The 15,021-nt window shown below is 37.3% G+C and overlaps 1 pseudogene; it reads right to left on the bottom strand.

Annotated features, from left to right (window-relative positions):
• Positions 1-2,879: 2,879 nt before the first annotated feature.
• On the bottom strand, positions 2,880-3,441 carry LOC129656929 (translocon-associated protein subunit beta-like; annotated as a pseudogene).
• Between the last annotated feature and the right edge of the window lie 11,580 nt (positions 3,442-15,021).

Consider the following 15,021-nt stretch of genomic DNA (forward strand, 5'->3'; position numbering starts at 1 on the left):
ACAGATGAGAGAAAACTGATAGGAAAGGAAAGAAGATACCATCTTATAAAATGAGTCACTGATATCAAAACATGCTTGAAAAACGCTTGATGTTTAATGTTATTTTATGACACTTACTGTCCTTTGAAAGTGTTCACAATTCATTTGTGAAGTCAAGATACATACACACACACACAGACATATAAGCATATGAAGTCAGAACCACTGTGTACCCAGGGTGAAAATCAGTATAATGCACTGAGCTAACTCTGAAGCTTCTATGTGAATAGCTGTCACAAATAATAGCCCTCAGTAAATGGTTACCATTATCGATAATGGGAGTAATGTATCAGTAGACTTTGAGTTTCTCAAGTAAATTCTCCTCAATATTTTTAATCTTATTATGAAAGAAAGTGAAAGTGAAGTCTCTCACTTGTGTCCGACTCTTTGCAACACCATGGACCGTAGCCCTCCAGGCTCCTCGGTCCATGGGATTTTCCAGGCATGAACACTGGAGTGCCATTTCCTTCTCCAGGGGATCTTCCTGACCCAGGTATCAAACCCGGGTCTATCACATTGTAGGCGGATGCTTTACTGTCTGAGCTACTAGTTTTCTGATTAAAAGTCAATAATTTTCTTTTAATTTTGGGGGAAATACCCATGGTGGAGTCATGTTGATGTATGGCAAAACCAATACAATATTGTAAAGTAATTAGCCTCCAATTAAAATAAATAAATTTATTTATTTTTTTTAATTTTATTTTATTTTTAAACTTTACATAATTGTATTAGTTTTGCCAAATATCAAAATGAATCAAGGAAAAGATATAAAATGTTTGAATTCATGCTTAATCCAATTATGAAGAAATATATATTTTTAATACTCCCATTTGTGAAAATCCATGCAGTATTCATGTCAGATGATATTATAAATATAATATAGTACAAATTTGTTTTTAAAATTAAAGTTATAGTGTATATTTTATATCTTATAGTCACAAAATATATAGTAAAAATTCCCTATATTATAAAATATGAATTTTTATAATCAATTTTAAATGCTCCTTTCAGTACAATACTATAATTTATTAAAGTATTCAGTTATTACTTTTACCAGATGTTTAAGATGTTTTCTAATTTTAATATTAAAATTACATTATAATGACTGTTCTTGTAAACATTATTTGTAGTACACTTGTGGTTATATCATGAATTCAGAAAAAAATATTGCTAAACTAAAGGGTATGTGCATTTTTTAAGGTTTTGATACATATTTTCAAGTTAGCCTGCAAAATAACTTACCCATATCAACTCCCACACGCAATAGGGCAGCAAGGGGGAAGCATGAGTATGGAGTGATGGGGTGAGTAGGAGAAGAGGGGTTTTAGAGAGGGAGGTCTGTAAAGAATGGCAATGGCTTTGACTTTCACCATGAGCAAAATGGGCAGCATAGAAGGTTTGTAAGGAGTAATCTAAGTCTTTAATAAATCAAGAACCAAAGTTTGAAGACCATGAAGGAGAGCATTATAGTAATCTCAAAGAGAGAAAGCCAGGGCTGCAGGATGGAGATGGTGGATAGACTTTGGATTCTGGATTTAATCAAAGGCAACGACAACAGGATTTGCTGAATATGAAGGGGAAAATGGGTAGTGATGAGTTCAAGTTTTTTAGTATGAAAAATGGGAGATGTGTCATTTCCTGAGTAGGAGAAACCTGTGGGTGGACCAAATGGGCTGGGAAAGAAACTCAGCCACTCAGTTTGGTCAAGTCTGATTTGAGATGTCTTTGAGATACTAAGTGGGCAGTTAAACTGGTAAGACAGAGCCTCTGTAGTTATTAGTCTAAATTGCTCCTCAATTTCTTTTTGAATTATGACTATTATTATCCTAAAGTGCTACTTTTCTATAAAATAACTCATTTTTTAATTAATATAAATTTATACACAGAATTATCTTCTTTTTATCTTTCATATACACTGTTAGATGTACATATAATTGTGTAGGTTTTTTCCTTCTTTTTTCTTGATGAAGCTAGTTCACAATTAGCTGTGTTCTTATTTGTCTTCTTAAGTAGGTGTAGATATTTCTATCCAATTTTTATCATTTCTATTTACAGATTCTTTAATTTTTCTCTCTATATTTACTGATGTCTCTGATCTGTTTCTTCATGTTCTCTTATTCTTCTACCAACTATTTACACTGAATGCTTAATATATTTTAATTCTTTTTGCTTACCAGTAAAATTTCTAAGGATGTGATTTGTGTGTTTGGTGAGAATACACATATTTTTATGCACATGGTTCATATTTTTGTATTTTGTAGTTTCTTTTTAATATTTTCTTACCTGATTTATCCTTTGACCAAGCACTTAATTAAAATATTGTATGTTGTTCTTTTTTTTTTTACAGCAAACATTTGTTTTTATTAGAAAACCCCATTTGGTAAGAGCTTCCCTAAGCCACCACAGAGACTGGGTAGCCTCCAAGAGTCCCACAGCTTTCACCTTATCTTCTACCTTCTTTTGATAGGGGATGGTGGGCAATGGGTGTGGTGTCAGGCAGTCTCAGAGGTGCCCCATCCTGGACCCCTGACAGAGTTCACATGGCTAGCAACATGCCCTATGGCACCTTGAGGTGGGGGGGAAGGGAAGGGGGTGGGGGTCACCACAGGGCCCCTAGGCTCAGGCTGTTGCCTTAGACAATCCTCTTTATATAGCTTCAGGTGGAACCAAAGAGGCTTTCATAGCCTCCCAGGCCTGGTCCTTTGCTTTGGTTGAGAGCAGGGCAAGATCCAGGAGAACACAGCCAAGGGCTAAGGGAGAAGAGATTGCATTTGAGATACACTTTGGAGTCTGGAAAGCACCTGGACATCTTGGGAAGGAAGGGCTGTGGAAGACCCCATTCACTTTTTCTTAACTTTAGGGGTGTCATATTTCCTCTTGCTGGAGTTCCACAGCTGGAGGGGTATGCCAATGAGAGGGAGAGAGTCAGGACCCAAAAGGTTGTCCAGTCCAGGAAATGGAGGGAGAATCCCCTATCAAACTCCCACTGGGCCAGGGATCTTTCCTGTCCAGTTGCACTGGTAAAGCCCATCACAAGGGACCCATCCTCCTGGGCCAAGCAAGTAGTAGTTGCTGAGGTGAAGTGAAATAACCAGCCTTGAGAGGGTGCAGGACCACTATGTGTGAGACGCTGCTAGCAGATGCAATCTGATCCCATTTGACACTGAGCATCCCAGAGACAATGTCAAAAAAATCTTCTAGAGGGAAAAAATCATCAGATAATTCCACATCTAGTACACAGAGCACTCGAGCCAACATTGTAGACGTTGTACTATAAGGTCAGGCCTCACCCTTCCATGGCACATCGGTGTTCAGCAGTGATTTAGAGGCCAAAAGCTTGGCTCATTCCCCTGCCTGAGCGACAGTGAATAGATCCAAAACCACGAACACCAGCAGCCTCATCATGTGCACCCCCAAAGCCTTTTGGGGGTTCACCAAAACCAGAATCATATGTTGTTCTTTACAAACGTCTAAGTTGTATGATTTTTATGTTATGGTTGGTTATTTATTTCCATTTCTTCCAAGCTATAAAAACTGTGCATTTTGCAATGCTGAATTTTATACTTTTTGGTTGTATTCTTGAGAAGAAGACACATTAACTGATATGACACTAGACACAATACAATCCATTATATTGACCTCGTTACTTTTACTTTGACATTAAAGGGAGCTTCCTTTTCTGCTGCAAATGATCATCTTTCTAAATCTACCCTGTGTAACCCTTCTATTGTTGATGATGTCAGAGACCATATCATTCTGAGCCCTTTTACAGCTTTGGGACATTTCTTCCTCATTGTATTGCCTCATAAGCATAACTTAGAAAATATTTTCCTGACAACATTAGCACTTAGCAATACTATAAATCTAACACTTAAATCTAACTCCAAAATTATTCTTGAATTTTCCTCTTCCCTGGAAGGTTTGCTCCCTGCCTCTCTCCTGCACTTGGAATCTCTGCTGGAACTTCAGTTAGATAATGCTCCTGCATTCAGAAGTTAAAAGTTTCTGTCCTCCAACTCTGGATCCTCTAGACCTAGGTCTTCTGCTCATGCTGGTAGCATAATGCGGATACACATGAGATAAGCAAACTATTAAGTTGTAGAGACAGCACTACTCAGATTCTGGTCAGCTACATTTCTGGGTTTGGTCATTTCAACTGGAACAGAGAAATAGGGATTTTGTTAATCTCTGTGGAAGTCACCGTTTAGCCTTGAAGCTTTACACATTTTAGGAATGAGATATAAGAACTGAAAAGAAATAATTCCAGGATATCATGGAAGAGGACAAAATGTGGGGAGAAGTAAATGGGGAATACCAAGGTCTTTGTCTGAAACAAAAATCAGATTAAACCAGAAATAATAAGGCCTCATGGCCTCATGGATTTCCCTAGTGGCTCAGATGATAGAGAATCCACCACAATGCAAGAGATGCAGGAGACATGGGTTTGATCCCTGGGTGAGGAAGATCGACTAGAAAAGGAAACAGCAACCCACTCCAGTAGTGCTGCCTGGAGTATTCCATGCACAGAGGAGCCTGATGGGCTACAGTCCATAGGGTTCCAAAGAACTGGACATGATTGAATGACTAACACATTCACTTTCATGGAATGAAGGTAATTTAGTGTTCTATGGCATTCACTATTATTTCTTTTTTCTACAGTCATTTATTAAGTGTTATCTATTTGCCAGACATGCGGGTCTGAGATTTGCATGTCATTTTTTTATTAAAAAATAATAAAATTTAAAATTTTGATTCAATAAGATAATTGATCTGTGCATAGTAAGTACACAAATGGTTACTGTCATTATAACTATTATGTTTTGGGCTCTGGATATTTGTAGAAGGAGAAATTATTTTCAACCTAAGGTTAAAATCAAAAAGTAGAAGTAAGGGATCAGGGAAGTTTTTTGGAAGAGATGTACTTCTAAAGAAGGGAACACCTTGTCTCTACTTCACACCTAGTTCATTTGTGTGCTGTATAGAACTATCCCTTCCTTCTCTTTCCTGGTGTTTGATCAGACTCTGGCCTAGTGAGTATTAATCAAACTCATTGCTTTGCTGTCTTTTATGTCACTAGGTGTAGTATCTTTTTATTTGACCTAATCTATTGGTAATTTATTCCTTGAAATGAACAGTGAGTGAATAAGATCCCAATCAACAATAAAGACTATTCCTGCCCTGCATTTTAACTAGACACATTTTAATGAAGGGAAATTAAGAAGATTCAGGTGGCATTTTAAAATGAGATGAAAACCAAATCAAATACAGATGACACCAGGCATAAACGTCTTGCATCATGGTCTTTTATAGGCAGTTAGTAACTAACTGAAGGAGACCGAAGGCATCACACAGCATATGGCGAGATAAATATGGCTTACTTTTAAAACTGCATTTCTGTCACACAATTAAACATTAAAACTCTGTATTCCTAAAGATTCTGCTGCAAAACTTTAAATTTTTGAAAGTTTCATTGTAACCACTCTGGAGACTCTTGAAGACACGAAATCTATCATTAGAAGCAGAATATCCAAGTCACATGATTTCAGAAAACTATTTTTAAAAAGGTGTGAATAAAACTTGCAATCCAATCCAGGGAGCAGCTCAAATAATAACCAATATTCACTCCCAGCTGCACCGTCCCAGTGAACAGAAGGGATAGACGATTGTGCCTCCCTACAGCCCAGCAAGGGATGAAGAGCTCTAAGAACCGACTTGTCCCAAGAGGGAATCAAGTGGAGCTGAATTACTGCAAGTCCAAGCCTTGTCTTCAGAGCATAACAGTTTCAGCAAAACTGGGGTTAAGGAGGTGTGTTCCAATATCATTTTGCCACTGCAGCAAAACCAAGACTGACTTAATTAAGTGCATTGAATATAGCTTCTGATAGATATCAAAACTAAGGCACACCTGGGAAAATGGGCTTTGGTTTCTAAACCCCATTCTTACTGAATTTGGAAAGAAAAAATAAAATATTATTTTTTTCTTAAAAGTTTGAAAACATATTTAAATTATTTTAACCTAAAAAACATTTTTAAATATTCATTGGAAGTACTGATGCTGAAGCTGAAACTCCAATACTTTGGTCACCTCACGTGAAGAGCTGACTCATTTAGAAAGACCTTGATGCTGGGAAAGAATGAAGGCAGGAGGAGAAGGGGATGACAGAGGATGAGATGGTTGGATGGCATCACCGACTCAATGGACATGGGCTTGGGTGAACTCTGGGGTTTGGTGAAGGACAGGGAGGCCTGGCGTGCTGCAGTTCATGGAGTCGCAAAGAGTCGGACACGGCTGAGCGACTGAACTGAACTGAACTGAAGAAAAAAAAGTCCCACTCATGTTTCTTTGTCTCTATTCAAAAAACTGAAAATAGCTGAAGATCACAGGGTACCATTTAATCAATGGTGTCAAAGAAGTCTGAAGAAAATCTCTCAAAGAAAGATGCCAACTTGGAGTTCCTGACTCCACTATCATCTGTAAATGCCAGCAGTAAGGTTCTTACCTCAGAGGGCTGCTCTGATGATTAAATGAGTTAATATGTAAATAAGGTTCTTCTAACAATATCTAGAACATAATAAACAATATATGTATTTGTCATCATTATTATTTTGATATTATGGAGATGTAATCTAGACAGCCCAGGGTAATGGATGATTCAAATAATATTTAATACCTTTCATTTGATGGGCATTTAATATGTTCAAGGTACTTTATGTAAACGGACTTAATTTTCATAATAATCCTATGAGGTGGATACTACTGTTACTTCAGTTTTATAGTTTGAAAATCTGAGGCTTAAAAAAATCGTCAGTTGCTCAAATTAAGGGTAAGTCAATGGGCTGGAAAGTAGCTGCATCAGCATTTTAACCAGGCAATCTCCTTGAAGCAGCTGCTGTTTCATAACTAAGTTGAATGTCCAAAACAAACAAAGGCAAGATTTATAGTGGCCAGGATCAACATGTAAGTCTAGTGAAATCTAACCTAGACGTGTTACACTTGTGACGGTGTAAGCAAAGTCACACAGGCCACACACGATGCAGGGGAGCAGAATTTGTCACCCCAAAATATGCCTCTTTGACATGAGGTTTATTTTGAGCTAAAGGCAATCAAAACCCAGCAGTTTTAGGAAAAGCTCTTTACCTCCCTCTCAACTGCCTTAATTCACACAGGAGGGGGCCCTGTAGCATAAGCCATCTATGCCAGACATTCTTTTTCACCTAAGAAATTTATCCATGTAACAGGGTAACCATTGTTTGCTAAACATCTACTCTCTCTTCCAGTGAATGGCCTTCCTCCCTTTGTATCCCCAAGTCTGTGTAATCCTTTCCTCAGCAGGATGCAATATAAGCTTCATTTACCTTGCTGCCCTTTGAGTCTTCATATCTTTATGTGGCTTCTGTATGTTTGTAAATCTGTTTTCCTCCTGTTAATTTGTCTTATATCAACTTAATTATTAGAATAGCAGAAGAATCTACAAGGGAAGAAGGGAACTTTTTGTTTATGCCTCGAATGACAAATATGCAAATATGACAAATACATGCAAAGAGTTCAACAATTATTTGGAGCTAAAAAGCAATCAACAGCATGAATAGAATCTCAGGGAATCTTCTTGCTTTTAAAGATTTAAGTACTTATGTCTAAAGTCAGAGCCCCTCAACTGTTCTTCCCCACAGTATGTGTCTCTGTGTAACCTCATGCTTTGATAATGCAAAGAAAAGAGGCAGGGATATGTTGAGTTTTCAGGATAAATTCATATGGATGCCAACTAATGTTCTCCACTTTTAGACTGAGGGATCAATCAGTACACAAAGGTTGAAATTTCTTAGTGAGGATGTGCTAATATAATAAACCCCAAATAACCCAAAGTCTGTGAATTAGACTTTTGCTTTCTTTTTCTTCCTTCATGTCACTTAGCCAGAATGACAAGCTAGTCCTTGTGGCCTCACCAGATGTTCCATATGAACCTGTCATGTAAGAACTTCAGGCTCTCCTCTGTTTTTTCTTGTCTCCCATCTATAAGTCTGCAGTATGGCCTAGCAAGATCTAAAAGACATTACACTTCCTTAGATTCCAAAACACTGCCAATGCTATTGATAACATTAGTAGCAACTCTACTTAGAAAACAAGACTACATGTTTCACTTCTAGATTACAGCCATGTACAGCTTATTTAGAAGCATTACTTGCAGACACAGGAGAACTCACCTAGCCTTTTCACCATCACACATATCTTGCATTTGGATCTGTAATATCTTTAAAAATCTTAATCCTGTGTCTTTTGTTTCCTGTGGACAGAACAGGCTTGATGAATCTGTATTATGTAACTAGCATTCCTTTTGATAGGTAATTTCTCTTCAGGGTTGCTTTTAGCTCAGTGCCCAGGCAGTCTCTGCCGCACTGCCAGAGACTCCATTCTTCAGAACTTCTAAAATACTCATACTAGTGTGTAATCTTTAATTCCCTCTCCACAAGCACAAACATGGCACTGTAAGAGTTTAGAAATGAATCATCTATGGTAACAGGAAGAATTAAAATCTATACAAGAAAAATTGTGTGTGATAATGGGATGGAGGAATGTTCCAAACCCACAATTAGGATTCCTAATGTACAGTGAACACACCCAGATCTTAGAGCACAAGTGCTGAAAAGAAGAGATTGTCCAGTGTCAGCCCAGATGCCATTTCAAAGACTGGAACCTTCATCTTATATTGTCAGGACAGTTCCAAGGTTGATTTTAATTTTGTTTATGCTTAGTAACAGAATTATTTCTTTAATATTATATAAATGGTTTGTGGGCACGGACATTGCAAAAGTTTAAAGTACTGCACACCCTCAATCTGAGCTCCCGGCACCCAAAGGGCATCCTCTCTGTGAAATCGTAAGACCATCAAAGTTTGGGCAAACTCCACGAGAATACTAACTTCATGAAAGAGCCAACGGACAGCCAAATCCCTAGCCCCACAACCCCTATCTTTTAATACCCATTATCCTAGTTCCTACTTTGAGCATAAATGAAAATCAACCTTGGAATTGAGTCTAAGTTTTCATTCTCACCAATCTTTAAACACAGACCAGACTCAGGTTTTGCTCCTTACCCAACCACCCTCCTCTAGTTCCTACTCAAACCAAATAAAATAGTGCATTTCATCATATAAAAGGTGGCCAGAACTAAAATTTGGAGAGTTTCTATAAAACCTGAAAGCTTGTACATTTTTAACTATGAAAGGAGAGTAAATGTGTTATTAAGTTTCTAAAGTCCAACAGCCTTCTTATCCTTCCTTCCCCTTGAGTTTAAAGCCCCAGAGATAGGATTAAGTCCAGGTACTATCCCAAAGATGCCTTCTAACTCAGCTGATAATTTAGTTTCCTGGATCACATCAATTCACATCTCGAATACAGCATTACTAAATTCTTAAGGGTCTAAATGAATATCCGTGTTTTTCCTTTTTCTATTTTTTTCCCTGTAGATGGCCAATAGTATCTAAAGATAAGCCTTATTGGGAGGCAATGTGAATCTATTACTTATAGTCGCAGACTGGTCCACAATAATAAGAAGCTACCTTATAAATCTCTGTAATTAAAAGTATGGTCCATGGTTATCTGCCCCAGAATTCAGACAGGAGTTTGGGGAAATGAATATTACTGGGATCCACCCTATGTTTCTGAATTTAAATCTCAAGAAAAATTTCTAAGCATCTATACATGAAAATGTTCCTCATTAAATTTTAACAGTGGAAATCTGCAAACTACTCTTTTAAGTCTCTCATTCTTTAGATAATATCAGGGCATATTGCATAAACACATGTACATATATAAACTTATAAACATATGCATTTTTCCTTTTGTAGTTTAAGCAAATGAAACAATGCCACACTTTGCTTTTAATTATCACTATAAATCTTTCTGCACTATATACACTTACTGTGCTCTGCATTAGAATGACCTGATGGTTTTCTAACTTATTAGTAACTTCCCAGACCCTAAACCTGAACTGAGGGTTCAGGAGATGTGATTTCTGTTGCCAGCTTTACAGCTTGTCTTTTGAGTAATATCAGATCTCAGCATCTTCATCCAAAAATGAGGCACTGGCTATCTTTGAGAATCATTATCAGTCCCAAAATTGAATAACTGAATTGAAAGTTGATTTGAAAACTGGGGAAATATATGGTTAATAGACAGACTGTGAGACAAATGGCAGCCAACCACTCATGTGCTCTCAACAGAACACTAAGGAAAAATTGCAATCTCATCTGCCTAATTAATTGTCTAATTTGATTTAAAATTACATTTGATTTGATTTGCAAAGGGCAGTGACAAAGACCCTACCAATGGTTCTAAATGCGTGGTCTCCAAATGCTGGAAAGAAAACAGTTCCTTATACCAAGATCAGAGTTTCCTCAAGCAGAGAAGTTTAATTCTTATGTGTGTAATTTCGAGTCCAGGAAAATAAACTCAAAAATATGTATAATGCAAATATCAAATGATGAAGTGACAACTTAATTCTAACCAGAAGCAATGGTCAGCTGAAAGTAAGTGATTAAGAATGACAGATAAACCACAACTTAGGAAAGGTTTATTCTTCTATAAAGCTAACAAGTCTTCCCAGAGTTGAATAGGTGAACTACAGAAGTCCATTAAGCTACCACAAAAGAAATGCATCAGAATAGAACTTTTCTAAGATTGTTGATATGAATGCTTAGGAGATTTGAGTTGTTCCTCATGGTAGCTGCTCTTAGTAAATCAACAATTTGAAATGAAGATATATACTTGACATCGAATACATCTCATATTCATGTTTGACAAAAGATTTTCACTTTTTGGATGTGTTAAATTCGGATGAGAGTGGATTGAAATATCATATATTGGACACAGGAGTCAAGAACAGGATTGAAAAGTCAACACCAAGAGTGCTAAGCACTGCATGGTAAGAGGAGGATGGGAACTGAGGCCAGATTTGGAACGTGAGTCACAGGAATGTGCTAGCTTTCTTTGTGTTATTCACGAATACAGATGCATGTTGCTGAAGAATTTTTGGCTTGGAAATAGGAACAAAAATTAGTGGCAAAAATATTCATGCTACATAAAGTGTTCTTAGAAGCATGATATACTTTTCTGTATGTGTTGATGGATTTCGGGTGTGCTTATTAAACACATTACCTGGTCAGGCAATCTCAAGACATGGTGAAATAGTGGAATTCATGAAACTCTTGGAACTTAGCGCTCTGGTTACATTTGCTCAGCACCTGGTTGCCTGCCTCAGCATAAAACCAGCTGGCAGTTGTTTTTTGTTTCATTTTGTAAGACTTTGTTATTTATTGTCCAAATGCTCCTCATGAATTTCCAAAGCACAAAATTTCAGACAAGTGAAGACTGAGGAACTTTGTTTGGGTCAGTGAGAAATGTCACCTCTATATAAGTAACTATCCTCTATTTTTCTCTCTCATGTTATTTTCCAACTAGTGTTAGTGAAGTCTTCCCTTGACTACCCCTCCATTTGAAGATGTTTCAGTGAACAACTCACATTCAAGGTGTCCAAAAAGTCAATGCATCATCCTGCTTTATTGCATAAACCCAACTCACTCATCTTGTGTGACAGACAGCTCAGAGTGGGACAGGGGCGTCCATTTTCACCCATGCACAAGAGATGCTGACCTTTTCTCTGAAAGACAGTCCAAGACTATTCTGGTGCCCTTACTAGGATTCTTATTCCTGAGATGATTAAGAACACATTTGGAATTCCAAGTGGAGCAAGCACCTGAATTGAAAAGATGTCTGACAAATGGTTTTTAGGTGGAGGAAGAGAGTTGGACATTCTTTCTCTAAAATTTTTAAAAAGATATCCACACCTGGCTCAGATTCCAAGAACATCATGCACTAAACATGATGTCTAGGACAATGTTCATTAGGATAGGATTGTGGTGGAATATTCTTAGAGGGGGTTTCCCTAGTGACTCAGGCTGTAAAGAATCTGTCTGCAATGAAGGAAACCTGGGTTGCAGCCCTGGGTCAGGAAGATCCCCTGGAGAAGGGAATGGCAACCCATTCCAGTATTCTTGCCATGAGAATCCCATGGATTGAGGAGCCTGGTAGGCTACTCAACAGTTGGACATGACTAAGCAACTCTCTCTCTCTCACACTCACACACACACATGCACACATTCTTAGAGGAGCTACTATTCAGCTTCCAAGCAGAAGGATGGAGGGAAGAGGAAACCATTTTCCTGGTTTGTGAAAAAGGTCAGTACTTGCAGTGTGCCAGGCCTGTACTAACACTTTTTATCAAGTACCTAACAATAATTTGACAGGACCTTGGTAAAATATGTATTGTCAATTCCTTTAAGTAGACTGAAAAAAAAAAAAAGGAAATCTTTCCAAAATCTTCCAATAAATGAATGGGAACAAGATTTCCACCAACTGCGGTGCAATTTATAAAACTTTCTCACTAAACCAGAGTCTTTATTTTGAAACTGTTTACAATCCACATAATTCATCCTATTAGTAAAAGAACCTAATGTATGAAGATGACCATCAACAGTCAAATGATACCCACAAACTTAGGAATCATACATTAGATAGGTGACTACTGAGTTTTGTTTTTTTTTTTTTTTCTGAAATGCACATTGTAGTCCAAGTTTTAGAACACACAGACATACAGAGAATAAACAGAATATTAATGCTACTGCCTGTCTTGTAAACAGATTAAAAAGCAGAATAAATTATCTGGATGTATTCATTAAACATGTACTAGATACTGAGATGGGCTTTCCCGGTGTCACAGTGGTAAAGCATCCACCTACCAATGCAGGAGATGCAAGAGACGTGGGTTCGATCCCTGGGTCAGGAAGATCCCCAGGAGAAGGAAATGGCAACTTATTCCAGTATTTTTGCCTGGAAAATTCCATGGTCAGAGGAGCCTGGTGGACCAGAGTCCATGGGGTCGCAAAGAGTTGGACACAACTGAACGAGTAAGCACACACAGATACTGAGAAGGAGCATTAACAGGGGAAGAGCCCACGGTCCTCTCCCCAAGAAGCCTAAAGCATAACTTAAGATGCTCACATCAATAAATAATCACAATGCAATGATAATATGTTCAAACTGAGTTATGAACAGGGAAGAATAAGAGACCACTCAAAGTATAATTAATCAGCTGGAGAGGATACTAGGACACCAGGGAATTCTTCATAAAAGAAAAAACAGTGATTTGAATACTGAAAAATGACCAGGTGTGCTTCCAATGCATGTATAGTGGGGGCAGGGGCATGGAGAAATGTGGGTCGGTGCCTATGAAAACCGTGACCGTCACTATTTGAGAATAGTGACAAATAGGAAGATGAGTATGGTTCAGGTTATGAGATGCTTTGTATGCCTGCATCTGGACTTGGACTTCAATTTTCCAAGAGGGCACAAACTTGTAGCTTTTTGACTCACAGATGCATTCTGTTGGTTCAGAAGGAATCTTTTTAAATTAGCTGGCTACCGAGCACTCTAAGACCTATTGTATTTTCTAGACATACTCTTTTTTTCATGTTACCTACTGACCTGCCTTGCTCACAAAGGCGTTTTTAGTGTGCACCCATATTATGATGCATGGTGATCCATCAAACATTTTGAATCTAGAGTGATAGAAGATCTGAATTATTAAGAATATTTTCATGAAAATATATTAAAACAAGAGAAAACAAGTTTAAGATTCCAAAAGATAAACAGCATGTATCTGAGCTATAATGATAGATTTAAAAACAGAGAATCTGTGCAGAATGAACAACATATAATGATTAACCAATTATTAATAATTGTTATAGTGAGTGAATTGTTATCAGTCGTGTCTGATTCTTTGCAACCATGGACTACCTACCAGGCTTCTCCATCCATGGGATTTTCCAGACAAGGGTACTGGACTGGGTTGCCATTTCTTTCTCCAGGGGATCTTTCCAACCCAGGAATCGAACCCAGGTCTCTTGCATTGCAGGCAGACACTTTACCCTCTGAGCCAGCAGGGAAGCCCAACAATTGTTATAGGAAGGGTGAAATGGATAAAAGTTTCAAATTGCAACTTACTATGATCATACATAATTACATGAAGTAAAAGCAAAGTAGTAAATAAAAATACTTCATTGTCATTAATTATTGATAAAGAGTTAACTGGGCATGGTTAGTGCAATTAAACTATCCAATGTATTTGAAATTGTGCCATGGAGGCTGATAGGCAAAACACTGTTAAACCAGAAGTACTGATTAATTACTTTATTGGACCATTAAACATCTGGCTTGTCTTTGCTACTCAATAAACTTAAACAGTTCATTAAAAACCAATGAAACATGACAGAAAAAAATTAGAGGCTTTGTTGTCTTATTTCTTTTTGGCTTACCTATGGATTAGAGGCTCTTATTTCCTTTAGCATTTCCACCTCCAAATATCTAATAGAAAGTCACAGACTTTGCTGAGTAATGGCAAATTCCACACCCCAAATCAAAACCAGAAACTGCAAACCTGTAACTCTTTAGTAATTGTGAATAAACCAAGTTGCAGAGGTCAGTAGAGAAGGAAAATCTTTTTTGTAATATATGCCAGAAGTCTTTCTGAAATTTATTTACAACTTCAATGTTAATGCATCTTGGCAACCATTCCTTGAAGGTTACTATTTAACAACCAAATGCAGGTCAGAGTATTGAATGAGCCTCAGTTCACATTTTAAAATGTAAAAATAGAGTAAATAAAGTATTGAAGTTCACAATACTAACCAATGATTCTAATATTGATATTCATTTATCTTCCAATAGACTTACATAAAGAGATATATCTACATAAAGATACATAAGTTTTAAGTATTGTATTGCAGAACTTTTTCTTCATTTTATTTCTCACCTTAATTTCTGAACATATTTCTATATCAGATTCTTAATGAGAAGATAGCATTTTATTAATTTATTTTTGAACTGTTCGACTGTTATTGAAAATGTAAGTTGTGCTTAGTTTTTGCA

This window comes from Bubalus kerabau, chromosome 1 (genome assembly GCF_029407905.1).
Source record: "Bubalus kerabau isolate K-KA32 ecotype Philippines breed swamp buffalo chromosome 1, PCC_UOA_SB_1v2, whole genome shotgun sequence".
Taxonomy (NCBI): domain Eukaryota; kingdom Metazoa; phylum Chordata; class Mammalia; order Artiodactyla; family Bovidae; genus Bubalus; species Bubalus kerabau.